General features: G+C 44.6%; 1 long non-coding RNA gene across 1 annotated transcript in view; it reads left to right on the forward strand.

Moving 5' to 3' along the window:
• LOC146045880 (uncharacterized) overlaps nt 1-23,106 on the forward strand; it is a 57,156-nt gene extending 34,050 nt beyond the window's left edge. The window contains exon 3 of the long non-coding RNA XR_014465652.1: nt 22,660-23,106. This is a non-coding gene — a long non-coding RNA (uncharacterized LOC146045880). The remainder of the gene's footprint in view (nt 1-22,659) is intronic.
• The last annotated feature ends 2,302 nt before the right edge of the window (nt 23,107-25,408 follow it).

The following is a 25,408-nucleotide window of genomic DNA, read 5'->3' on the forward strand; positions in this document are numbered from 1 at the left end:
AACTGTTGCTCCAATTTATTTACACCTGTATACTGTAGGCTGCATAATGTGCAGCGCAAGAGCTAAAGGTCACACTATGGGGGTATTCAATGAAACCCCATGGCTAATTTGGCTAACCAAATTTTTTAACTTTCATGCCCTACGATCCACTCTGGCATGATGGGAAAATAAAATAGTGTGCTGAATGCAAAGAGGCACCGTGCCCGAAGCATGACGAGCACAGCGGTGCACTTTGACCGTGTCCAAAGTTCCTGCACCAACACAGGAAGTCACAAAGGGTGCATTTAAGTGACTCTGGAGCTGTACACAATGCCTCCCCCTCCCGCAATGCCTGATTGGGATTTGAAGTAGGTGGATGTAATCCAAAATAAAAAATACTGTAATAAAGTACATCGGAAGATATCAGGGGAAATTTACTAAGATGGGAGATCTTTTTCACATGGGATGTTGCCATGGGCAACCAATCAGAATCTACTTCTTATTTATGTAGCACACCTTCTAGAACAGGCATGTCCAAACTGTAGCCCTCCGGCTGTTGTTAAACTACATATCCCTGCATGCCTTGCCATAGTTTTCTTACCTAATAGCAAAACTGTGGCAAGGCATGATGGGACTTGTAGTTTCAGAACAGCTGGAGGGCCATAGTTTGGAAATGCCTGTTCTAGAAGATAATAATATTTCATTGGTTGGCCATTGTAACATCTGAAATAGGACTCACACTATGGCCCTTATTCAGATCTGATCCCAGTACAAATTTGTTCTCAAAATGGGCAAATCCATGTGCACTGCAGGTGGGGCAGATGTAACATGTGCATAGAGAGTTAAATTTGGGTGGGGTGTGTTGAAACTGAACTCTAAATTGCAATGTAAAAGTAATGCAGCCAGTATTTACCCTGCACAGAAACAAAATAGCTCACACAAATCTAACTCTCTCTGCAGATGTTACATCTGCCCCACCTGCAGTGCACATGGTTTTGCCCATTTTGAGAACACATTTGTACTGTGATCAGATCTGAATAAGGGCCGATGTCCACTCTGTCTGACAATATGTCATGATTGGCCACATGTACAATGCTGGAGGAATGGAACCCACAGTGTCCTAAGCAGTCTATGTTCTTGCCTTGTGGTAAACCCGCTACTTTTTGTGATATATCCATCTTATTTTATGCAACGCACACAAAGGGGTTTAATTCACTTTTAAAAACAAAAACTCTAGTGAGACCGCATATGAAGCACATGTTTCACCGGCAGGTCTGCCATTAGAAATTTTGGGGCCCGGGACTGATTTCTAGTCCCCTCCCCCCCCCCCCCCCCCCGGTACGTGAGCTCTGATTGGCTCGCCAGGCAGTGCCGCATTTTAATGACCGCAGGAGGGCTGGAGCACCGTTCAAAATTCAAATAGGGGAAACACAGCAACTGTCACCAACTGCCTTTACAAACTGACTCCCTGGCAGATGGTGTAGCTCCCCTATTTGAATTTTGGACTATGCTGCAGACCCCCCCCCCTCCCCTCCTGGATCTGCCACTGGACGCCGGTATAATTAACTTACTTTTTAACTTTGTATTAGTAAGTAACTTAGTAGAATATAAACCTGTCTAGCTTTATTGAACTTGCTGCCTTTTTCCAACTATACCTTTAGCCATTGTGAAAGCATATTTTCAGAGGAATTATGGGTATTAAAAGCCGGCACCAGTAGGGCCCACCTGCTGCTCAGACATCCCAAACTTCCTTCTCCCTACCTGACACTCCTGTGTACCCCATGCGGCTGCAGAGTCCTGGTATTTCACTCTCCGTCTCAGCCTGATGATCTGGGTTAGTTATTATAGCTGTATGGAGATTGAATTAATGTTGTGCCTAATTAAAGCATCATAATTAAAATGCCTGATGTAGCAACAAACTATTTGTGGTTCTTTAGATTAACCAATTTGTTCTTGCGCTGTCCTCAGAGGTAATTACCATAATCTGATTTATGCTGCTCTTCCTGTTGTCTGACTGTGTTACTGAGGGTTTTACGGGCATTTTGGTTTTTAGGATGTTTAAAGGGACATTTTAACCTATATGGAGATATTAAAGTTCATTTTGTGGATTCAATCTATAGTTAAAGCTGTGTACACATGGAGCAATATGATCGCTGGCAATATATTGCTAGCAATCTATTGCTCAGCAATCATATTGCTGAGCAACCCAGTTTCATCAGTGACCAGTGATGGTTGCTGATGAAAATGACACACTGCCAGGAGATGAAGCAGGGAAGTTGCTGGACGGAGGAGCATGCTCCCTGGGGGGAGTGAGTGCACTGCCCAGATCTGTCACTCTGTGCTGGGCGGAGTCATAGAGTGACTCCGCCCAGCGTTATACCCAGACTCACAGATTGACAGTTCTGGTCTATTATATAGATAATAAAATGCTAACCCTGCTCCTCTCCTCTATGGGGGAATTCAAGTGTAGTGTGTGGCAGCGGCCACAAGATGGCACTCAGCAGAGCAATTCAAGTGTTGCTCTGAATTAGCACACACAGCCGCCGCCGTGGACATTACTGTTCTATTTATTCCATCATTTTGTTCGGCAAGTAATTAGTCTTAAGGTGCGTACACACGGGCTATAATCGCTGGCAATATGGTCGCTGAGCGACCATATTGCCCGGGATTGGAGTGTGCACCGGCGATAAATCGCAGGGTGCGCGCTCCCGTTTTCAGCCCCCTATTATCTTTATTACATTTTTCCATATGTAAACAGAGTCATTCATAGATACAGAATATCAAAAAGAAAAAAAAAAAACTAAAGAAAAAGTAAATAAATAAATAGTAAAAATACCAGAGAAACTGGAAAAGCGGAGGGGGTACATAATTCCCACCTAATACAAATGTAAATCATTTAACCTTTGGCATTCTTTCCTCTATCTTTAGAGATCACTATGACATGTTATATCCATCTTTCTCATTAACTCAGTCCCCAACCGTCTTATTATTCCCATCTATCTGTTACCTCCTTTCTTCTGCTTCCAGTTCGTTAGGACAAAATGTCTTAAATTTCGATCTATTTCTGGTTTTATATTTTTCTATTCCCCTCACCTTCTGTAACATATTTGTGCCATATCCCCCATTTCTCAAACATTCGTATAGAGGAAATGGAACAAGATGAGGTCTCTGTTTCCATTAAAACATCGAACTGAACCCTAGAGATCACTTTTTGGATTGGGGGGAGGGTAGTCTGCTTCCAGCTTTGGCCCAATGCTGCTCGTGCTGCTATACAGATATATCCCATAACGTAGCGCTGGTTCCCTGACCCCTCCGGCGGATACAGTATATATATGTAAAAGAGCTATTTGTTGGGAGGGGGGATTGTAGTTCCCAATACTTTGTTCATTAGCTCAAAAATGTCTTTCCAATATTGCTGTATCTTTGAACATGACCAAAACACATGGAAGATATGACCTACCTCCCCACATTCCCTCCAGCATAGCTGTGAGCAAGATGGCCAAAATAGATGTAATTTATCCGGAGTCAAATACAGTAGATCCTATTTAGTCATTTCACTTGCATTTCTGAGTGATTAAGGAATTTTTCCATATTAAACGAGGTAACATTTATTCAATTGGGTCAGGAGTGCAGTTGGCGCATAACTTAAAGTATCTAATGTACCTTTTGCCTTCTGCACCCAATTTTGAATTTGCATATAGTGTAAGAACTCAGTCCCAGGTACTCCAAATCTTCTCTGTATTTCTATAAAAGGTAGCAATCTGCCTTCATCTGAGATGTCTCCTAAGGTTATCAAGCCTTGGGTGGTCCATTTAGAAAGGGCCAAGTTGGGAATAAGAGTACTTAGTTTTTTTGTTCTAATCTTGTCCCAAACTTTAAGTGTCTCAGTGATAATGGGTAGGAGCTGTGTCTTACTTGATCTCATAAAAGGTCCCTTGGGGAAAATCCCACACAGCTGTCTTGTTCAATCGCCACCCATCCCAATATATGGGGCTCTTTAAACCAATCATGCATCTGGGCTAGCACACATGCTTCCCTATAGTGATCTAAATCTAGTAGGGCTAAACCTCCCTTACGTTTTGGTAGTACCATCCGTGTTTTTGGATATTTCGCCTTTAGGTTAGATATCAGATTATCTGTCAAATTAAAAGTTGGTTGTATTTAACTTATAGAATGAAACCTTACTATAATCATGTAATATATTGTGTATCTTTGGTAGAGAGACCAGGGGGACTGTTACAAAGAGTAGGAAATCGTCCGCAAAGAGACCTAGTTTATTGATAGTTTGTCCAATCTGTAAACCGGGGAGAGCATGATCTGATCTTATTTTATTAGCTAGCGGTTCAATGGCTAAAACAAAAATAAGTGGGGAGAGGGGACACTCTTGGCGCGTTCCATTGGTTATAGGGAACACTTCTGATAAATACCCATTGCTAAAGACCCTAGCCGAAGATGTACTCTATAGGGCCATAATAGATGTTAAAATATGCTCTGTTAATCCAACATTTTCCAGGACTGCCCGCATGTAAAGCCAATATAATCGATCAAATCCAGAGAAAGCAGCATAAGATCCTTTCCTGAGGTCTTTTCACTATCCAACACATCGAATACCCTTCTGGTGTTATCTGACACCTGTCTGCCTGATATAAACCCCATTTGGTCTCTATGGATCAGTGATGAAAGTAAGGGGGCTAGGTGTAAGGCTATCATCTTAGCATATATATTCGATTATATATAAATACAATTAACAGGGGAACCTGCACCTGTGAGTCTCCCCACAACAATGAAACTGACCAATGAAGGATGACCCTCTAAACCTACCAGAGGAGAGCTGGAAAACAACCAGCCGCCTGCCGAATGAGGTCTGCACTAAAGACCCACGGAGACAAACGCAGGACCGGACGGACTGACCTCAGCCAGAGGCTACAAACCGTGAGTGTCAAACAGACTGCCCACCACTACCTGCCCAGCGGGACGCCGCAGGCAGAATCAGTAACTAAACAGGGAGACATAGGCACAGCAAGGAGAGGACATAGGCTCACCTAGAGTCTATGGGATTGTAAAGAGGTTCATAGTAAATCACCCTAAGATCCCAAGGCTCTCCTCCTACGTGTCAACACGTAAAAAACAAACTATTAACTTTCATGCCATTCACATTTTCACCACAAGTCACTGAGGGAGACCATAGGCCACAGAGAAAAGACCTATGGTAATGTAAAGGAGTCTAGTTTAGACCACCTGAACCCCAATAGGGAATCTCTCCGCAGTGATACTGTGACAAAAATTTCCCTACTAAGGGGAACCCCATATAACGTTACCTTTTCTATCTAGCCATATCTTCTTTTGGACATACAGTATTCGGTTTCTCCCAGACGCCCACTTATCTAGTACATGCTTCTCTTAAAGTTTTAGAAGGTCCTTTTTTTTTTTCCTTTTCCAAAACTAAAAATTTAAAATTAAAAAGCATTTAGTGCTTATTCTATATACCTCAATTAGCCTTAATCATCTAAATAGTGATATTGTCGTGTAGTTCTCTAAATGGAATACAGATCAGATTGTTAAATCCTTCTGTAGTGGATCTATTCTCTAGTGCTGGGGTAGCCAACCCTAGTCCTCGAGAGCTACCAACAATGCATGTTTTGCAGGTCTCCTCACAGAATCACAAGTGAGCTAATTAGCTCCATCTGTGGATCTTTTAAAATGTCAGTGATTAATGAGTGCAGCTGTGCAGCAGCTAGGTTGTCTGGAAAATGTGAACTGTTGGTAGCTCTCGAGGGCTAGGGTTGGCTACCACTAGAGTCTAGTGTGTTATAGTATATATGAGAAAAAAAAATGCTTGGCACATTATCTCTCTCCCCTTTATCGCTCTCTAGGCTTAGTACATCTGCCCCACATACATGCACACACCAGGTTCATTTTGTCAGCAGCCAATCAGCCTATCAGTATGTTTTTAGGAAAGTTTACGATTATCTAAGAATATTTTCTAGGCGCCCCGTCCTGTAAACGTGACAAATGGCGCAATGTCGCGGCCTGCCAATGATCTGATGTACAGCAGCTGCGAGGATGACTTTGGCTGCCATGTTATAAACAATTATCTCTGTGCATCCATCAAGCCGCTGATTCCATCACTGGAACATATGCAAAGTGCTTCTTACTTGCAAGCCACAAACTTTTTCCCCACTGTTTGTCACTTGGCCGGTTAATGGCTCATTAGCCACAATCCTAGTGCCAGCTGCTCTACTATTAGTGTATTCCGTACCATACATGTCTATTAGATGCCCGTCTCTTTCAGCTGGGTGGGGTTTAGAAGGTCTACAGCAGCCCTGGCCAACCTACGGCTCTCCAGCAAGTCCCAGCATGCCTTGCCACAGTTTAGCTATTAGGGATTGCTAAAACTGTAGCAAGGCATGCTGGGATGTGTAGTTTCAAAGCAGCAAGAGAGCCATAGGTTTACCAAAAGGGAAATGGGCACTAGGTCGACACTGAAAAAAGATTGACATGCATTAGGTTGGCATTGTCAAAATGACATAATGGTAAAGGTAGATATAGGAAAAAGGCTGAAGCAAGCAAAAGAAACCACTACATCAAAAAGACAGACACATGAAAATATTGACACAAGTTTTTTTCACAGTTTTGTGTCCATGTCAACACCTGTCGACATGGACATCCAATTCGTGCCATGCTTTGGGTTTTACTGTTCCCAGTTGTAGGTTATGTGGATAATGAAAAAGTCCAGAATATTAAGGACAAAAACAATTGTAAAAGTCATGTCAATCTCTTCGTGTTGACCATTGTCACATCGACTTTTTGCTTGTGTTGACCTTTTGTCAATGTTTACCTAGTGCATGTCAACCTTTTATCAATGCCGACTTAGTGCATTTGACTTTTTTTGTGTCAACCTTTTGACTGTCAACCTAGACACTGTCGACTCCAGATACCTTACAGTTCACAGTAGCCCGTGAATTTGGAGATGTTTTTGGGAGGGATGAAGAAGCCTCCGAATTACAATGGCAGGAAATTGAAGGACAGTACCTGGCTGGTGGTGATGTTGTTGGTGACCCATGGCACAGCTGACCCTAGCTACTGAGTGATGGGAAAAAAGGACGGCCATTTTGTTGTAGCCTAAATGAGTGGAGGGTTGGGCGTTTTAAATAACCGGTGTGGCAAAACAAAACCATGAAATGCTCGATAAGTTCTCTTTTCATATTGGATGAACTTATCTTTCAGCTTCAGTGATACTTTAATATTCTGTTCTCCCTTATATTGGTGATGAGCATAGTTTTATATAAAGGTTATTTTTCCGCTGGTGCAGAATGACCTCACGGGCAATAGAGAAATGCTGCATCAGCAAAAGGCCTGGGAGACCAGCCAGACGCACTTAATAGCAGTTACACTGTGCGCCAGGCACGTGTTTTATTGCTACAGTATTTTACAGATGCAGGATCCAGATTGAATAATTCCTGAGTGTTCCAGTGACTGAGCTCCAGGGGTGACATCACATAACCGCCCCATGATGTACCAGCCTATTCCTGCTGCCTTAAGTTGTCTAAATGACCCCCTTCGCTGGTTCTTGTCTATTCTCCCCTGTGCGTGAGTAACACCTGTTAGTGACATCTGCTCCGCACTGAGGAATTTATAGCCCAACGTTTATAATTAACTGCAATTTTATGTAACCATAATTATGGGCAATGTGGAAGTTTAATGGGTTGGAAATGGTAACGGATCTTTTTGTTGTCTTCTTGATAGGATGAATGGAATGTTGGTGGTCTCGGGGAGAGGGGGCGTGTGGTGGTAGCTCTTGCCTCGACACATGGGGTGGGTTATTTTTTATAGTGATTTCAAATTATAGACTGTGCCGTTCATGGACCTGAATTATCACCAGACTTCCCCTCTCCTGTATACGGTGATAGTGAGTGGCCGATATTTGCTAATCCATAGATCTGCTGAGCTCATTGGTGTTTAGTTACAAAGATGGCACGTTGCTATGAGCAACCAATCAGATTTTATTATCTTCCACAAGGTGTAAAATAAATAAGAAGTAGATTCTGATAGGTTGCCCATAGCAACACCCTATGTTCGATAGAATTCCTATCTTTGTAAATAAACGCGCCCGCGCACTTTCCTAATGCACCCCTGGTAATTGAGATGCCCTGGAAGAGGATCCTGAAGGCCGCCGTGGATGCCGGGGGTCACTGTGGATGTCAGGGGACCATCGGGCACCACCAGGGGACCAGGTAAGTATGAAAAAAATATTCCAAATCCCTTATTCAAAATGCTCTTGGCCCCGAGCGTTTCAAGTAAGGTATACTTGACCTGTAGCTCCATGGGTGGTCCCTTCAAAGTAACAAAAATTGCATGTAACCCCATTGGCGGTTACATATCATTGTGGTGCCCATGATGTGGGTTCTGGGGGCCGGGTGTGGTATGGGACTCCGACAGTCGGGATCCCGACAGTCATTACCCCGATGTCGGGATCCCAACTGCCCAGAGTCAGACAGCATGGCGAGCGCAAAAAAGACCGTTGCGGGCTCGCTGCGCTCGCCACGCTGTGGGCACACCTATTCTATTCTCCCTCTTTGGGGGTCGTGGACCCCCACGAGGGAAAATAGCAGGTGACTGTCGGGATCCTGACTGTCGGGAACCCGTCCGGCACCCCTGGGGGCCCATCCCCACCAAACAGCAGACATTCTAAATAGGACCAGTCAGATTACGGCTAGCATTTAAGAAGTCTATTCTATTCAATTATATCTAGATTCTGATTGGGTGCTAAACCTTCACTCGTATTGCTTAAAAGGTTGATCAATATCGCCATATGTCTCTTTCTTTTTTTTTCAACATATCCTAAGAAGCTGATCTCCGATACAATGTGCACAGGAAGCACTTCTGATGTATAGATGATTACCTTGCAGATAGGTTAATTTTATAAGCGTGGCTCCCTGGTGTCTGTGCGGTGATTCGGGGAGCAACACCATGGGCCTGTGTTGTAGAAATACCCGATCTGATGAGACCTCTGATGTGAGGACATCTGCAACGGCCCCAAGTGCCTTTATGTTCACAGATTTCTCATTTTGTATAAAAGTTTCTTTTGATGGGCTCTCCGAGCAGCGCGAAGCTCTGTGCGGCACTAAACCGTTACAGCGTGTCGCAGTCTGCGCTGCCTGAACCATAGACTTTCCAGAGGAAGGTGAGGCCATAAAACAGGAGCCTGCTGTAAAATTAATAGAAAAAATAATGATAACTCTGTGGACTATAAAGAGTCGTCTACACCAGCTCGATACGGGGGCTGTGTTATTGCACAGTACATCTCTTCTCACTAGATGGGTCCTGTAGAATTATTAAGCTGTACCAGTTACCGTGACTGCCCATGTATATGGTTAATATTGTGCACGTCCGAGCCATAATAGCTACAACAATAGCGCATGGATCTAATCGCAACCCCCTCGCAATTTGACTGACAGGAAGTCACCGTTTGTGGGTGGTAACCAGAAGTTTTCTGGGAGTGTCAGTAAAAACGCCGGTGTGCCCAGGTGATTTCAGTGAGGGTGTGTGACATCAGTGCCAGACTCACTCGGCCTGTCTCTGTCGCAGAGCTACGCACATTTGGGGAAATCATTACATGGTTCCTGAATTGCGTATGGATGTGCAGCAGGATTGCGGAATGCGATATTTTCAGATTTCACGCTCAGATTCTTTGTGGGCGGTGGCTTTATACTCGCAGTCATCTGCTGGTTGTCACTCCAATTCCTTGCAACTAGACCAGTAAGTGCTGGTTGCCACTACAATGTTTGTGCAGATTTGCACCTTTGGGCAGTCTTATTACATACCTCTCTTTTCTTGAAATTCTGCCATAAAATCTAATAATCGCTTATGGATGATGGTTTTTATTTGTACTCGGAACATTTACCGTCTCTTCCTGGACGACCTTGTTTCACATCCAGCAACAGGGAAAAAGTAAAAGATTTAATGACACTGACATTTATTTGCAATAAGTAAATTTTATTTTTGCTGTGCTGACCTTCACTTAAACCGTCTGTAGAATCAAATCACTCAGAAATCCTATTAAAGGATGGACCGGGCGGATGTATTTTTTAAAAGAGGAGGAAATATAATTTCATAGCTAATGTTTGTTTGTTGTTTTGTATCACAAGAACGGAAATGATGAATGTCTGTCTTCCTAAAAGCGTAATCGGTTGTTGACCCCCATGGTATCAGGGCATCATGTTGTCTTGGTAACCCAAAACCCAACATGTAATGGAATGAAGCCTATCCAATGAGAACTGTTGACTCATGCTTCTGTGATGTCATTACTTCCTAGGGAATAAATTCCGGCCTTGATATCCCCTAAATGTAACAAACAGAGACCAAAGCATATTTTGACGATATCCAGCCTCCAGAAGCAAATGATGGCAGTAGCATACCTCCCAACATTGCTAACCTTCAAATTGGGCCAAAAGGGGGCAGGGCTAAGGGGAGAGTAGGCGGGGCCTTGATTGAAGGGGGCCTGGTCTCATGCAGAGGAGCAGTGATCTAGTTTGAAATGGAAACAGTCTCCCTTAGACAATGATCTCCTCCACTGTCGCTCAGCGGTACATGAGCATTTTATAACTGGTGCATTTGGTGTGCCAAGGTCGAGGTGTTAATCTATGAGGGTGAATAGTGGTTGCTGGAGTTAAGAGCAGAAGTAAGGGATGTATTGTATAGGGAAATAGCTTGTCCAGGGCATGAGAGAGGGAGAATATGATAGACAGAAGGGAGTCAAAGGAAGAGATGGTGTCAATATCTTCAATGTTACACTTAGTAGCCTTAGGAAGAGGAGGTGGAGAGGCAGAGAAAAAGGGATTTTTGTAAGAACTTACCGTTCGAATCCCTTTCTCTGATATGGTCCTGGTGACACAGCTTCACATTGGGATGTAGGAGGGTCCGCAGGAGCCAGGCACCTATCCTAAAGCTTTTGGAGGGTAGGCTCCTCCCCTACTGCATCCCAGATTCCTCAGTTCAATCTTTCAAAGCCACTGGAATACATTAACTCAGTACAAACACCTGCACATATTATATGCACAATTTTAAATTTAACTTTTCAACCAATTATAACATGAAACATCATGAACACTGGCATACTTACTGAGCGTAAGGGAGGGATCGCTGTGTCACCAGGACCATATCAGAGAAAGGGATTCGAACGGTAAGTTCTTACAAAAATCCCTTTTTCTCTTTCAATGGTCCTGGTGACACAGCTTCACATTGGGACGTTCCAGAGCCGGTCCTTTTGGGTGGGTACGCTCAGGTCTGCAGTTTTCATCACTGCTCGCCCGAATGATGCGTCCACCGACGCGAACTCATGGAACCTATCGAATTTGGCAAAAGTATGAACAGATGACCAAGTGGCAGCCCTGCAAACCTGCACAGCTGTTGCCCCATGTCGAACCGCCCAAGAGGTGGCAACCGACCTGGTGGTATGCGCATTAATCCTGGCCGGTACAGGCCTACCAACTTTAGTATATGCAAACGCAATAACAGAGCGCAACCACCTAGCAATGGTCTGCTTAGAAGCAGGCCAACTAAGTTTGTATATGTCATACAAAACCAGTAAAGTATCAGTCTTTCTGACACTCTTAACTCTGTCCACATAAACGCGCAAGACGCGCACAACATCCAAATTCCTCAATTTGTCCCTATTCCTAACAACCCTCTGGAGGTTGAAACACAGGCAGAACAATCTCCTGATTTATATGAAAAGCAGAGACTACTTTTGGTAAAAAAACTAGGGGTACTGTCCGAAAGGCAGCCCTATCATCATGACATCTAAGGGAGGAAGACTTGTAGAACAAAGCTATCCTCCAATATTCTTTTTTTTTTTTTCTTGACGCCACCGCCAACAAAAATACCAGCTTCCCTGAAGGGAAACTAAGGTCATCCGACCTTAATGGCTCAAAAGGCGCCTCTTTACGGTACTCCAGAGCCAGAGATAATTCCCTAGGCGCTACTGGTTGGTTGTAGGGAGGTTTCAATAGAGAAACCCCCTGCAGGAAGGTCTGTACTTCTGGTTCTAACGCAATCCTTCTTTGGAAAGAAATTGACACGGTCGAGATATGTACTCTGAGTGACTGAAGGCCTAACCCAGAGGAAAGGCCCTCCTGTAAAAAACTCCAACAATCTAGCCATTTTAAATCTCGATGTGCGTGACCTCTGTCTTACACACCACCAAATATAGGTCTTCCAGGCCCCAAAATAATTTACAGAAGACACTGACTTTCTGGCTTTCCTCATTGCGTTAACCACCGCCTCTGAGAATCCTATATTCCTCAAAATGGCGTTTTCAACAGCCAGACCGTCAAAATTAATCGAGCTGAATCCCGCTGGTTGAACGGTCCTTGTTTTAGAAGGTCTGACCTCAGAGGTAGACGCCACGAGTCCACAGAGAATCTCTGAAGCCTCGAGTACCAGGATCTCCCTGGCCAATCTGGGGCCACTAAAATTACTGGAATTGTCTGGGCCTGTATTGTTTTCAACACTCTTGCCAGCATTGGAACTGGCGGAAAATCATAAAGAAGATTCCCCTCCCAGGGGATAGTCATGGCATCCACTGCTTCTGCCAGTGATTCCCACGTCCTGTCATAAAACCTGGGTACCTGATGGTTGAACCTGTATGCCCTCAGGTCCCTATCCGGGGTTTCCCCCTTATTGTAATCTAGTGGAAAACTTGTGGATTCAGCCTCCATTTCCCTTCTATCAGTTTCTCCCTGCTCAGGAAGTCGGCCTCTATATTCTCCACTCCTGGTATGAATACTGATAATGCTAGAACATTCTGTTCCGCCCACAAGAAGATTCGGGACACCTCCCACATGGCCAGATTGCTGTGTGTGCCTCCCTGGTGATTCAGATACGCCACAGCTGTGACGTTGTCGGTCTGAATGCCTAAAAGGGAGCTCTTGTAATCTTTTCTCCCGCCAGAGAAAACCTCTTCCACACAGCCCTCAGTTCCACGATGCTGATCAGTAAGGCAGACTGTAAAGTATCAGTCTTTCTGCTCTAAAGTCCACAAGCCCTGCAGACGCAGGTCCACGACTACTGCCCCTCAGCCTCTGAGACTGGCGTCGGTAGTGACTACCAACCAGCTCCAGGACTGCAGGGACCGACCCCCCCGAAGGGAATCCACCTCCATCCACCATTTTAGGAAGGATCGAGTTTCTGAAAACACCATTTGTTCTGACCTCATGGTCTGAGTGTTCCCTGACCAGCCTGTCAGAATGTTCCACTGGGACACTCTAGAGTGGAACCTGGCGAACTGTAACGTCTCGAAAGACGCCACCATCTTCCCCAGCAGTTTGAGGCACCTCCATACTGCTGTGCTCTGAGACCCTAGGATCTCCTGTACCAAGGCAGCCAGATCCCTGACCTATGCCTCTGGTAGAAACACCCAATGCAACTGGGTATCCAAACCAATCCCCAAGAATTGGAGTCTGTGACGGCACCGATTGAGACTTTTGTAAATTTAAAAGCCAGCCGTGAATCTGCAAAACCTGATGGTTTCTGCCAAGTGACTCTTCACTTGTCTGCTGGCTCCGCGTTAAACCGCAGGTCGTCCAAAAATGGAATAACCATGATTTCCCTCAGTCGAAGCACACCCTTGACGCTGTGGCCAGACCGAAAGGCAACGCCTGTAATTACAGGAGAAGGTCTCCTATTGCACACCCCAATAGTGTCTGATGTTCCGGGTGGATAGGAACCTGCAAGTATGCGTCCTGGACCTTCATGGACGCTAAAAATTCTCCCTGGTCCGGCTTAGCAGCACAGACCGTAGAGACTCTATTTTGAAATGGTCTACCCACAACTGGCTATTAATGCCTTTAAGTTTAGGATCAGCTGAGAGACCCGTCTGGTTTGGGCACCAAAAACAGAGTGAAATAAAAGCCTTTTTTCCCTCCGCTCTGGGGACCGGGACTACCACACCCTTCTCTAAAAGAGAATGAGCCGCTCCCAAGAGAGCTGTACGGAGCCGAGCCTCCTTTGGTAGTGATGAAGGAATGAACCTTCTCGGTGGAAGAACTTTGAAGGGAATCTTTTAACCCTGGGTTATATTTCTAACCCAAACGTTCCGGTCTAACAGTGCCCCTGTGTCTATGAACAGTGACAGACGTCCCCCCTCCTTAAACACCGCCGGGCAAAACCCCTGGCAGTATGCGGAGGATTTTTCCTCTCCTTTGGTTTCTTATAAAAAGAACCAAATTTGACGTTGGGGCCTTGCCCCTGGAGGACTGAGACTATCCCTTAAAAGACTGTCCTCAAAAGGACGCACCTCCTCTAGGGGAGGGCCGAAAGGATGGCCTGAAAGCAGAAAACCTTGATGTCTGCTTGGCTGCAGGGGTAGGCAGGAAAGTGCTTTTTTTCCACCTGTGGCCTGCTTATTAATCTCATTCAGTTGTAAACCAATAAAAGCTTTCCTTTAAAAGCTAATGCCTCTAAGCCTTTTTAGACTTGTTATCTGCCTTCCAAACTATAAGCCAGAGTACTCTCCTGGCATTCACAGACACTGAGGAAACTCTGGCAGCCATTTTGAGAGCTTCCTGCTCAGCCTGATCCACATTTCTGCAGCAGCATTAGACCTCTCTGCATAGTAACAACACACAAAAAACAGTATGTCAACTAGAGCAAAGGTCACTGACCCACCAATCCTGGCCTTAGAGACCCAGACTGAAGCCAATCAGAGGACTTGCTTGCTTGAAGGCTTGCACTGGTAGCACAGTGGCTTTTGACAAGCATACCACAGAAGCCTCTACCACTGGAACATTTTCCCAGAGGTCTGCATGATCCTCAGGCATGGGATACAGGCTTAACCATCTATTAGGCATCTAAAGCCTTTTGTCAGGGGTTTTCCAATAAATCTTGTAAACCCTTGTCTGCAGAGAGATATCATTTCCCTCACGCTGTCTCTTAAAAACAACCTTAGCAGGAGTTTTTACTTCACAGACAAATTCAATGCCTGTTTACAGCAGTAATCAAATCCTCCACCCCTGAGGGTGAGGACTCTTCTGAACCCAGGTTATGTCTGTGTACTCTCCCTCCTCACCAGCAGCTAATAATGGCACTGAATAAGACCTTTTAGGGGTCCCCCCAGAATAACCATAAAGCTTGTCAAACAAGTAATTTAAACCTGCTGATTCCCATAGCAGTATCCTGCATGACTTGTACAAGTCAGGATCTGTCTGGGTCCGAGGCAAAGAGCTGGACGGACTGCTGAGAGAATGGCAATGGTCTAGGGAAATTACCAGCCATCACTCTGCCTGTCCAGTAATGCACCAAAGCATTTTCAGACCTGTCTCAGGGACTTAGCCCTCGCAAGGTCCGATGCACTACCCTCTGGGGTTCACTCCCCATGGGTTTCACAGCAGCGCAACAAATACAAAAGCCCCCCTTAGGGACAAATTTCAGTGTACAACCACTGCAAGCGCTCAATGCATTAAAGGCTCCCTCCCCCAAAACCACAGACTGTTGCTCAGACATGATGTTCTCAATAACACAGTCACAGCATTAAATGTACATACATTATATACAGTGTACTCAGTCACTTAGCTTTCTGTAGTCTTCAGAATGGGGAAAGCGAAGCCCAGGAAATCCAATCACTCTGTCAGGATCTGTAAGCCAGCTCAGCTCCGCTGCAAGCGTTCTGAATGGCGCCAAAACAGAGTGAGGGAAGGGACCAAGTCCCTGCTGCTGCGGGGTCTGTGACTTTTGGCGCCAACTACCCCCAGACAGCCGCTCCCATTGTAGGATCTCCTCGTTCCAGTATCTCCCCCTCAGCTGGGGACCACTCGGAACATGCCTGTAACAACACTGCTGTCCTCTCATATCAGGAGCTCAGTGTGTAAGCTCCGCAGAAAATGGCCGCCGCCATCACGGAGCGCCTGTCCCCCATGATCCCCACCTAGCGTGAAGCCGGTTTCAGAGCGCTCCGGAGCCCAGGCAGCTTCTTAAAAGAAGCTGTAAGCGCTGCACAGGGAGGCCAGACAGCGTCTCCCTCGTGCACAGTGAGCTGACAGGACTCGCTTCTGTCAGCTCCTGCTGCGCTAGCAGTGTGAGGATTCACTCATGAGAATCCTCACACTGTGCCTACCTAGCTAGTGTAGAAGTTAATAAAATAATAAAAACCCTAACTAACTCTACTCCTTCGGCTGCTCCAGCAGCCCTTTAGAATAGCACCCACTCCAGTGGGCACCTAACACGAACTGAGGAATCTGGGATGCAGTAGGGGAGGAGCCTACCCTCCAAAAGCTTTAGGATAGGTGCCTGGCTCCTGCGGACCCTCCTACATCCCAATGTGAAGCTGTGTCACCAGGACCATTGAAAGAGAAAAAATATAATGGACGGTTCTCAAAGTATGAGTTGGTAGGAGGAACTAAAGGATAAAAAGACTCCAACCCCACCACCATGGCGGCCCCGTGTCGGGGAGTATGTGATAATGTGAGGCACCAGTATGAGGCGCAGTAGGAGAAGTACAATCAGAGGAGGAATCCAGGCTTTCGTAATGGCTAGGAGATGGAGAGAGTTGGAAATGAAATGATAGTTTGGTTCTAATTTGATGTTATCATGTTGCTTATTTTTCTCCTGGAATCAAAAATCCTCAAATCAAATGTTGGGGCCGAATGGTCTCTTCTTTAGGCCCTGCTCACAACATAGGGAAGCAACTGCAATTTGCAGGTCTGCGGTGAGGAGGTGGAGCTACATGATACAATCCAGTAATTTAGCACTGCCCCTTCCCGCTGCTCTTGCAATTAACATACAATCCTGTCCGCTTCACCAGGAAGTAGGCAGCATGCGGGAGAGCCGCCTACATTTCTGGCGCTTCATACCTAGGAAATTAACAATTTTCTTACTTATGTAAATTGAATTTGACTCTTGGTGTGAAAGTTGGAGAAGCAGCCGGGACACAGCTGGAAAATATGGAAATTATAAAAATAAAGTTAAGTCTACCAGGAGTATTCCTTGTTGTCCACTGAAGTGGACATAAGGTTTTACACCAAATGTAAATTTTGTATTTGCGCAAAACTTCTCCCATATTATCCCCTAAACATTACTTTATATTGTTTTACCTGAGCAAACAGATTTTACATCAATCCCTGAAGTGCTCAGTGCTGGTGACATTATTTTTGTAGTCATTGAAAACTGCTACTTGGTGACATACAGATGTACTGTAGCCACACTCATTGCCGCTGCAATGCGTATGCACAGACATGCGCATCACGGTATGCTGAATTATTTGTTGGGCACACTAGTCTAACCATCCATACCACCATATGTGGGTGGAATTGGTGAGCTTGGCTCAGTGGCGTAACTATAAATTTTGCTCCCCCCTGCCAAAAATAATTGGAGCGCCCCCCCCCCCCCCCCCCCCTCATCTGAGTGCCAAAACAGGGAAATTTAACAAATGAAATAAAAAATGAAATATAGATATCTATACATTTGAAAAAATGACACCTGGGTTTTGCATAGTTAATGGGATATACACACACACACACACTGTGACACACTTTGTGTGACACTTACCCCCTCTTAAACACCCGTTATGCTCCATGCTAGTGTGCTACAGGCTCCAGAGAGTCCACCGCACCCTGTAAGAAAAGTCTCAGAAGTCACGCTGGAAGTAAGGGACAGTCTGCAAACTACTTGCCGCTACACAAGTGTAATCAAGAGTGTATGAATACACTTGTAAAGTGGAAAGTAGTTTACAGACTATCCCTTAATCCAGTGTGTGACTGTGTGAGCTCTAGCAGACCTGAGAGGACCCGGGAGGACGGGACTGCATACAGAAGAAATAAATCAGTGCAGCTCCGTGACCCCAGTGCCCTCTCTTATCCTGCACAGCAGCAGAGAACTGAAGGCAAGTCAGGGAGAGCGCCCCGTAGACCCCCGGCTCCTCCAAGCCACTGCGGGGGTTGCTGTATGCTAGTTACGCCAGTGGCTTGGCTACATCTGTGCCTTCTGATTTTATGGAGGTCCTAAGAGGAGGACACAATGCACTAGTGAGTCAAAAGATGATTTCTATTGGAGATAATTTGGGCTCAGGCCTGTTGGAGGTACACATGGTGGGTCGCCCCCCCCACCTCCCCCAGTAACCCGTACTGACACTTCATGCAGGGTGAAAGATTGTTGCCGCAATCGGTCAACTTTCCTTGCATACTGGTTGGAGAGGGGGAGCAATCGCTCTTCCTCACCCCCCACCCTGGACCTGTCCAAGCCTCTATCCCCCCTCCCCACTATGTTTCACGGGCATTTATATAGTATAATTTTAACATGTTAATAAGAAGGTGGCCTGGCCACACCCTCCCAGTAACAGCAGGGCAGCCGAGAGGAATGCCATTTGGGAATAACATTTGGGGGGGTGGCCTAAGTGTGGGAGGTGTGGCCACCTCTGGCGCTTAGGCCAGGTCCCTAAAATGCCCCTCCAGCAAGCCCGGGCCCAGGTAATTAGTACCCGCTCCCCCCCCCCCCCCCCTCTCGGCTGCCCTGAGTTTCGGGGCTCAACAGAGCTGTCAGCAGCCCTTAAATTCAACCACAATGCATTAAAAAAGTGTTAATGTTCCCAGGAGAATTTATTCCACCCCTTTATCCACCCGAACCAAGCACTGATTATTCCACCGCTTTATCCACCCGAACCAAGCACTGATTATTCCACCACTTTATCCACCTGAACCAAGCACTGATTATTCCATCACTTTATCCACCTGAACCAACCACTGATTATTCCACCCCTTTATCCACCTGAACCAAGCACTGATACACTGAGGTTAAAGACGTTTCTTCTAATACACCCCACTTCTTTTGACCTTTCGCAGGTAATGCAAGGACACCCCTAGTGTGTTTTCCTATCATTATTCCCTAGAGTATGCATTTTGCCCACATTAACAAAAAACCCTGTACATGTAAGACTATGGTTTCTGTTTATAGAACATTATCATTTTCAAGATTTCAATATTTGCTGAGCCAAGGGCAAATGTTAAATATGATCCTTTGTCCAAACAAGAATATTAAATCTACATTTATTGAGCACTTACCACCGTTGTTCAGTGTTGTTTGAGCTTATTCAAACTCATTTAAATTCCATTTTGCTGTTTAAAATGCCACTTATAGTATCAGCATCCTCCCTCCTCTCCCCGTGGCAGCACTCGCCTGGATGTCAGGAATATATTGTGCCGGTAGTAAAATGCATCTACTCTGCACAATGCAGATGTAGATTTGTTAGGGTAAGAATAACATTGTTAACAGCACTACAATAATAAATCTAATAATACATCTGATAAATGTGTATATAAAAAAATATCATAGCGTCAAAGGAATTAAGGTATTTATAATATTAATTTTATTTATAAAGCGCTCTTTCTCCAGTAGGACTCAGGTCCCAGTATAACCGGATAAACACATTGCTCCACACAGGAATAAAACTCTCTCCCATAGAAAAAAAATAACTAGATTAAATAGTCTCAGCCTGTCGACCATCTGATCCTGAAAATCTTTTCATCAGTGCCGACCTGATGGATGTCACTGTGGTCAATGTCGACATTAAGACCATGTCGACATTATCCTGTATGAATGTTGACAAAATATACCATACCCGTAAAATAAATCTCTTGTCCCGGGGCTTAATGGATTTGTTTGTAATCTTAATGATCTTATTTTTTCCCCCCAGTATAAATATTGCATAAAAAAAATGATACTATATTTTCAGTTTTGTTAGTTGTAATATAAATAGGTTTTACGCAAATTGCTGCACAGTGGTAGTTGGCAGAAAGGATGTTACAGTAAATGGATCAGCCTTTAAGGTGCCCATACAACAGTCCTATTTGGACTGATTTTGCCTGATCCCAACAGATCGGGCTGAGAAATTGGCTCAGATCAGATGTTTGACGTCCCCCTTAGGTACGATGCTCAGTGCCGTGCGCAGGGGTAAATGTGCAACAAAGGAGCACATGGATGGGGGTAACTTGGTTACTCCCTCTCTTCTCACAATTAGGCAACTGCCTTTAATTGTACTGCCATGGTTGAGAGAGCCTGTCCCCCTCTTGGCGGGAGTAGATAGAACCTCCAAAGGGTGGTACCACCAGGATGGAATTCTGGCCTTCCTACTAGTCATGGACCTTTACAAACACTAGACACACCTAGAACCCTGTTCAATGCTCTCCTACCTGCATGTACTATCTGGTGCTGATGGTGACTGAAGCTCAGTGGCTGTTTTTCTGGATCATGTTGGCGCCCTGTTTAGAAAAAGAAGATACTGTTCAGTAGAAGACTGATCGATGAGTTGACACTTCGGTGTTCTCTTGTCCAGCCAATCTGACATTAAAGCAATAATGCCCACATTTACTGATTAACGTTTCCTTCCCCCAGATAGTCGACATTCAGTTTAATAGCATTTTTGTGTAATAAATAGGCTTTCCCCCAAACCAGACAGATTTCATTGCCGATGAATAAATGTGACAAATTCCCCCCAACCGGCATTGACCTTTAAAGTAATAGCACCCAGGTTTAATAATTAGGCCTCCTTACCCTAAATTGGCCCTGACCATACATTAATAGCATTGTCCTTAGATTGATGGATCTATTCAAAGACAAGTGGGTGGGGTAGGGCAAGGAGAAAGCATAACGTGTGTGAGCATAACGATCCAATGTGTGTATCTACCAGTTGTTCATCTAGATCTCTGATCCCCTCAACATGCGGAAAGATGAAGGACCTGTTGTACACAACATTGTTCCGTGTGTAGGCATGATGAATGATGTAGCAATTATATGTGTATGATTTGGTTAAACGACCCATCTAAACTTCTTATCATTTCCTCAATCGTGTGTGTGTGTGTGTGCATGATATTGTTTGGCCAGGAGTGGTCTGCATTTCAAGGGAAATTGGGTAAGAGATTGGATTGTTCATAAAATCTAACAGTGTGTGGGCACCTTAACAACGAAGCATCCTAAAGGGTTACTTGTATATTACAGAACACTATTAATAGTAAGTTCATTTAAAGCCATTTTGTTTTTTAAGATGTGGAATTCCTTTAAGGGAAAATAGCTCACAAGATGCGTCTTGTAATGTATGTAAAATTAAGTTTGAGTGACTTAATCGTTTGCTAGAAACATTATTTACATTTTATTATGTGCGTTCATTTTTCTCGTTGTTTACATTTCTAAACTATTTAGTTTGAGTGGTTTTATAGCCTGATAGGGGCATTGGACCCACAAAGGTTTAGTCTGTGGTTGGGGTCCTCTGTAACCCGTGGTGAAGCCCCTGGAGGACTCTCACACGACTTACAGACCCAACTGTTTGAGTTAGACATTTTCAGACACAATTTTAATTAACCAAAAAACTAGCTTTTCCGTAAAACAAATTGTCATATTAAATCCAGCATCTATATCAGCAAGTAAATCAATCTCAATTGGTCATAGTCTAAATTTACCATCAGTCTCTGGGGTGATATTCTGTGAGGGTTCGTAGTCGGGGGGCAATGCCTCTGTTATTCAAATAACAGCCTTTTACACCACTAGAAATCCTGTATCATCTATAACATCAATTCAAGGCGGCATGGTAAGATTCCCACTGCCAGGACTCCACTCGTGCTCCCTCCTGCCCCCTACTGGATTTAACGAGAGGTGAGCAGTTCATTGGGAGCTCTCCCTGGCAGATGAGCATACAGTTGGGGACCATGTTGGGGTACACTATGTAGCCAGAGTACAAGCTGTAGATTATTTATGGCGGTAGAAGGGATGGGGCCAAGGTTTCACTAATATATATAAAGTATAGCGTGCAATAACACATTGTTTGTATCTTACATATGTACACAGCAGAGCCAGGAACCCATTACTGCTCGCTAATCCCCTATCATTACACAAATGGATTCATAGAATCATTTATCCATTATACTCCTGTCCCAATACTCAGGGAGATAATGAATTCATACTTGATACATATATTAATCTCCAGGATTACACTAGAGAGTCCTGGGGATGTAGATGTTTATTTACCAGCTACAACTACATACTGTACATTTTATTAGTTCTATAGGAGACATAATGGGACCAGATGAGTGTTTCCATTAACCCTATCCACACTCCTACAGATAATATTCTGGGGTTTCAGTTTAATATTATAGAATAATTATATTGGGTCACAGCAGAGCTTGATATAAGGAGGGAAGAACTAATCAATTAAATAATTATGCAAATTTCAGGGGGCTGTGCTAATTATTACTATATCAAGGGAACACTCATTGGAAGCTATTTTTGTCCCTATTATTTCCTGTCTTCTTTCCCCTCTTCCCTTGTAATGCATTAACCACTTAACCGACAAATTGTTGTTGTTTTTTTAAATTCAATATTAAGTATTTTCAATAATATGTAACATTTTATTGTACCTATGGTGTGTTTTACTTCCCGCATCCCCCTGTGTCCATTGGCCTCCATTGTAAAATTACACAGCCAGGATCAGCATTGCTGTGTTTAAGAACTTTTCCCCTCCTAGCACTTTAAGTTATGCTTGCATGGCATTCTGGGGTGAGATTTCAGAAGTGGTATCACTCACTCAAGTCGGTACACATTGAATTTCTCATTTACGAGTAATAATACAGTAGTTCTATGTACAATGAAAGAAATGTCATTTATTTACTAACAAATACATATTTTTTCTTTTTTGGTTTTTAGTAAAAGTGGCATTTGGTCTGGCCACGAAATCAAACCCTCCAGTCATAAGGCGGACAGTGAACTTATTATAACCTACCTGCAGAAGTGTTCTTTAAGATACGTCGCCTTGTATTCGTCAGAGGCTTAATTCATCCTCATATTTTCCTGCAGTGATTAAAGTGGCCTCTTCAGATGGGCTGAGCACTGAAAATCATTTCTCATTTGGCACTTAATGACTCTTGTTCAGTAATGATCCTGCACTGAGGACCCAGCACCATCTCAGGCGGTTCTCTGCTTGGGTAATAAGAAAAACCAGTAACCTATTATTAAAAGAAAGTTTGGACAGGAAATTGTGCGAAGCAAAGGGCCTGATTCTGGTTCACTTGCAAAAGCAAATTCTCTCTCTAATGGAAAAAAAACATGTGCACTGCAGGTGGGGCAGATGTATTATGTGCAGAGAGAGTTAGATTTGGGTGTTATTTTTTCTGTGCAGAGTAAATACTGGCTGCTTTATTTTTACACTGCAATATTGATATAGATAGAATATCTCAGGCAGCCGTGATGTCATGATGTGACATGATGTCACATAGGCCCTTATTCTGATCGGTGCGGCCGGAGCCGCATATGCAGCTCTGACCGCACCAGGCGAATCCCCGCCTTCCATACGGATCGCCACGGCCGTCCGTACGCGGACATGTGGCGATCCGCATGAATGTGTACGGGGATACGCCTCCTCCATGGTGGGAGCAGCCCCTGCATTCGATGGTCGCCGAACATCGAATGCAGGGCCGCACGCTCCACCAGGTCCCGCAACACAAGACCACACGGACACTTGTCCGTGTGAAATCTTGTATGGGGGCGGGCAGCTGACATCCGGCGATGTCAGATGCCCGCCCTGTACCCACGCGTCACAGCCTCATTACCATGCATACGCCCCGCGTTTGCATGGGAACGCCCATGAAACGCGGGGCGTATGCATATGTAAATGAGGCTTAGTAGCCCCTCACGCCCCTATCCACCCCCTTTGCGGCGGTCAAAAAACTTGTGCGGCGATTTCGCCTGCACATGCGCAGAGTGCCCTCTGCACATGCGCAGACCGAAAACATCGGCGGAACGGCCGCAAGCGGCCGTTACCGCTTCAATCAGAATAACCTCCATAGTGTCAATGACTAGCAGCTTCACTGTGGTTTTGCAGCCATTCCTTCACTGGCAACTCCGGCTAGACTACTAACAGCCATCACCCTATTTCTGACACCCGGTGGACCTCCCATCCCCCAAGACATCCCCCAGAATCTTAGCTTCACCCGCTGGGCCCCTAGGAACATCCATCCAGCACCCTTGCCCAGAAATGCCGAAATCCCCAAAAATCAAATATCCAAAATTTTTCTGGTCCCGCGCTTTTCAGAAGATCATAATGAAGACTCAAGCCGTAGCATTAATATTTATATAGCACTTATTGCAATTGGAATAGCAGTGCTGTACGTTTGCATCTAAAAAACAAAACACAAGATACAAAACAAATTCTTTTGGGGATGTTAGAAACTAAAGACGCATTAATGAAACTCATGAGTAACTAGGTCAATCTTTAGGCATCTGGGACCGTGAGAAGAAATGAGTTCCAGAGGATCCATGCGGTCATAAATTGAGACAATATATACATTATAACATTTTTTTCGGTTTTAAATATACAGGAATCCTCTGTCCAAAACCGCTTGGCCAAGAAGCATGCCACCATACTGACTCCTTACCATGGGCATCGGATGATAGGACAACAGTGTCTAGGGGGGGGTCCTTAGGTTGACACCATGTGGTCAACATTGAACAGGTTGACCTAGACAAAGGGTCAAGTCAAGCGAAAGGACTACATTGCACTGGACCACATATGAAAAGTTCAACATGGATTTTTTTTAAAGTGCATTACCCGAAGCCTGGCGAAAGAAGCGGTACACCAATGTGGTGTCCATGTTATCTAATCTACCAACTGACAACAAAAATATATGTCAACCATTTCCGTGTGGATGTTATACATGTGTTGGCTTTTGTGCCTGTCAACCATGTGACCCTTTTGAGGTCATCCTAGACACTGTTGACCTTATTCATTGTCGTCCTGTTACAGCACAACCCCTTATCATACAGACAAGCGTCCCTAGGCCTGGATAATGGTTTATTGGGGATAATGGTGACATGGCAGGCAGTATGTTAGGACTATAGCATGTCAGGGATGCTGCTACACTTCAGCTGACAGCTATGGTCTGTCACTTGTGTCATAGCGACATAACTATAGTACACGTCTCAATGCCACCTTCACATAAGCTGTAATAGGCTTCTATATAAGGCGGAAGCTGCAGATATAATGAAGTGTCTTATATATAAGGGCCATCTGTCATGTGCTCCAATAACTCTGTGACAGCGGCCCTCGTGCTGCCTGCGCTGCTGTGATTACGTTACTCTATAATGTATGTATAAGGCTTGCCCTCCTGTCATTGTTTGTAAGCCCCTTGTCCTGACAGGTCTCTCCCCAACATCCACCGCTAACAAGGGAGCGGGTGTAAAACACACAGCTAATTACGTTTCATAGAGGCCTGTGGTCTCTGAGGGCAAAGGAGAGAGGAATATTGCTTGCAGGAGATAAGGACACAAACATCTTCCTTATTGGCGTCTTCTCCACCCACATTACAGGAACGTCCTGCATTTATTTATTAACAGTTTCTTATATAGCGCATACAGATTCCGCAGCGCTTTACAGAGAATATTTGAACATTCACATCAG

The sequence above is a fragment of the Crinia signifera genome, chromosome 11 (genome assembly GCF_055691185.1).
Source record: "Crinia signifera chromosome 11, ASM5569118v1, whole genome shotgun sequence".
Taxonomy (NCBI): Eukaryota; Metazoa; Chordata; class Amphibia; order Anura; family Myobatrachidae; genus Crinia; species Crinia signifera.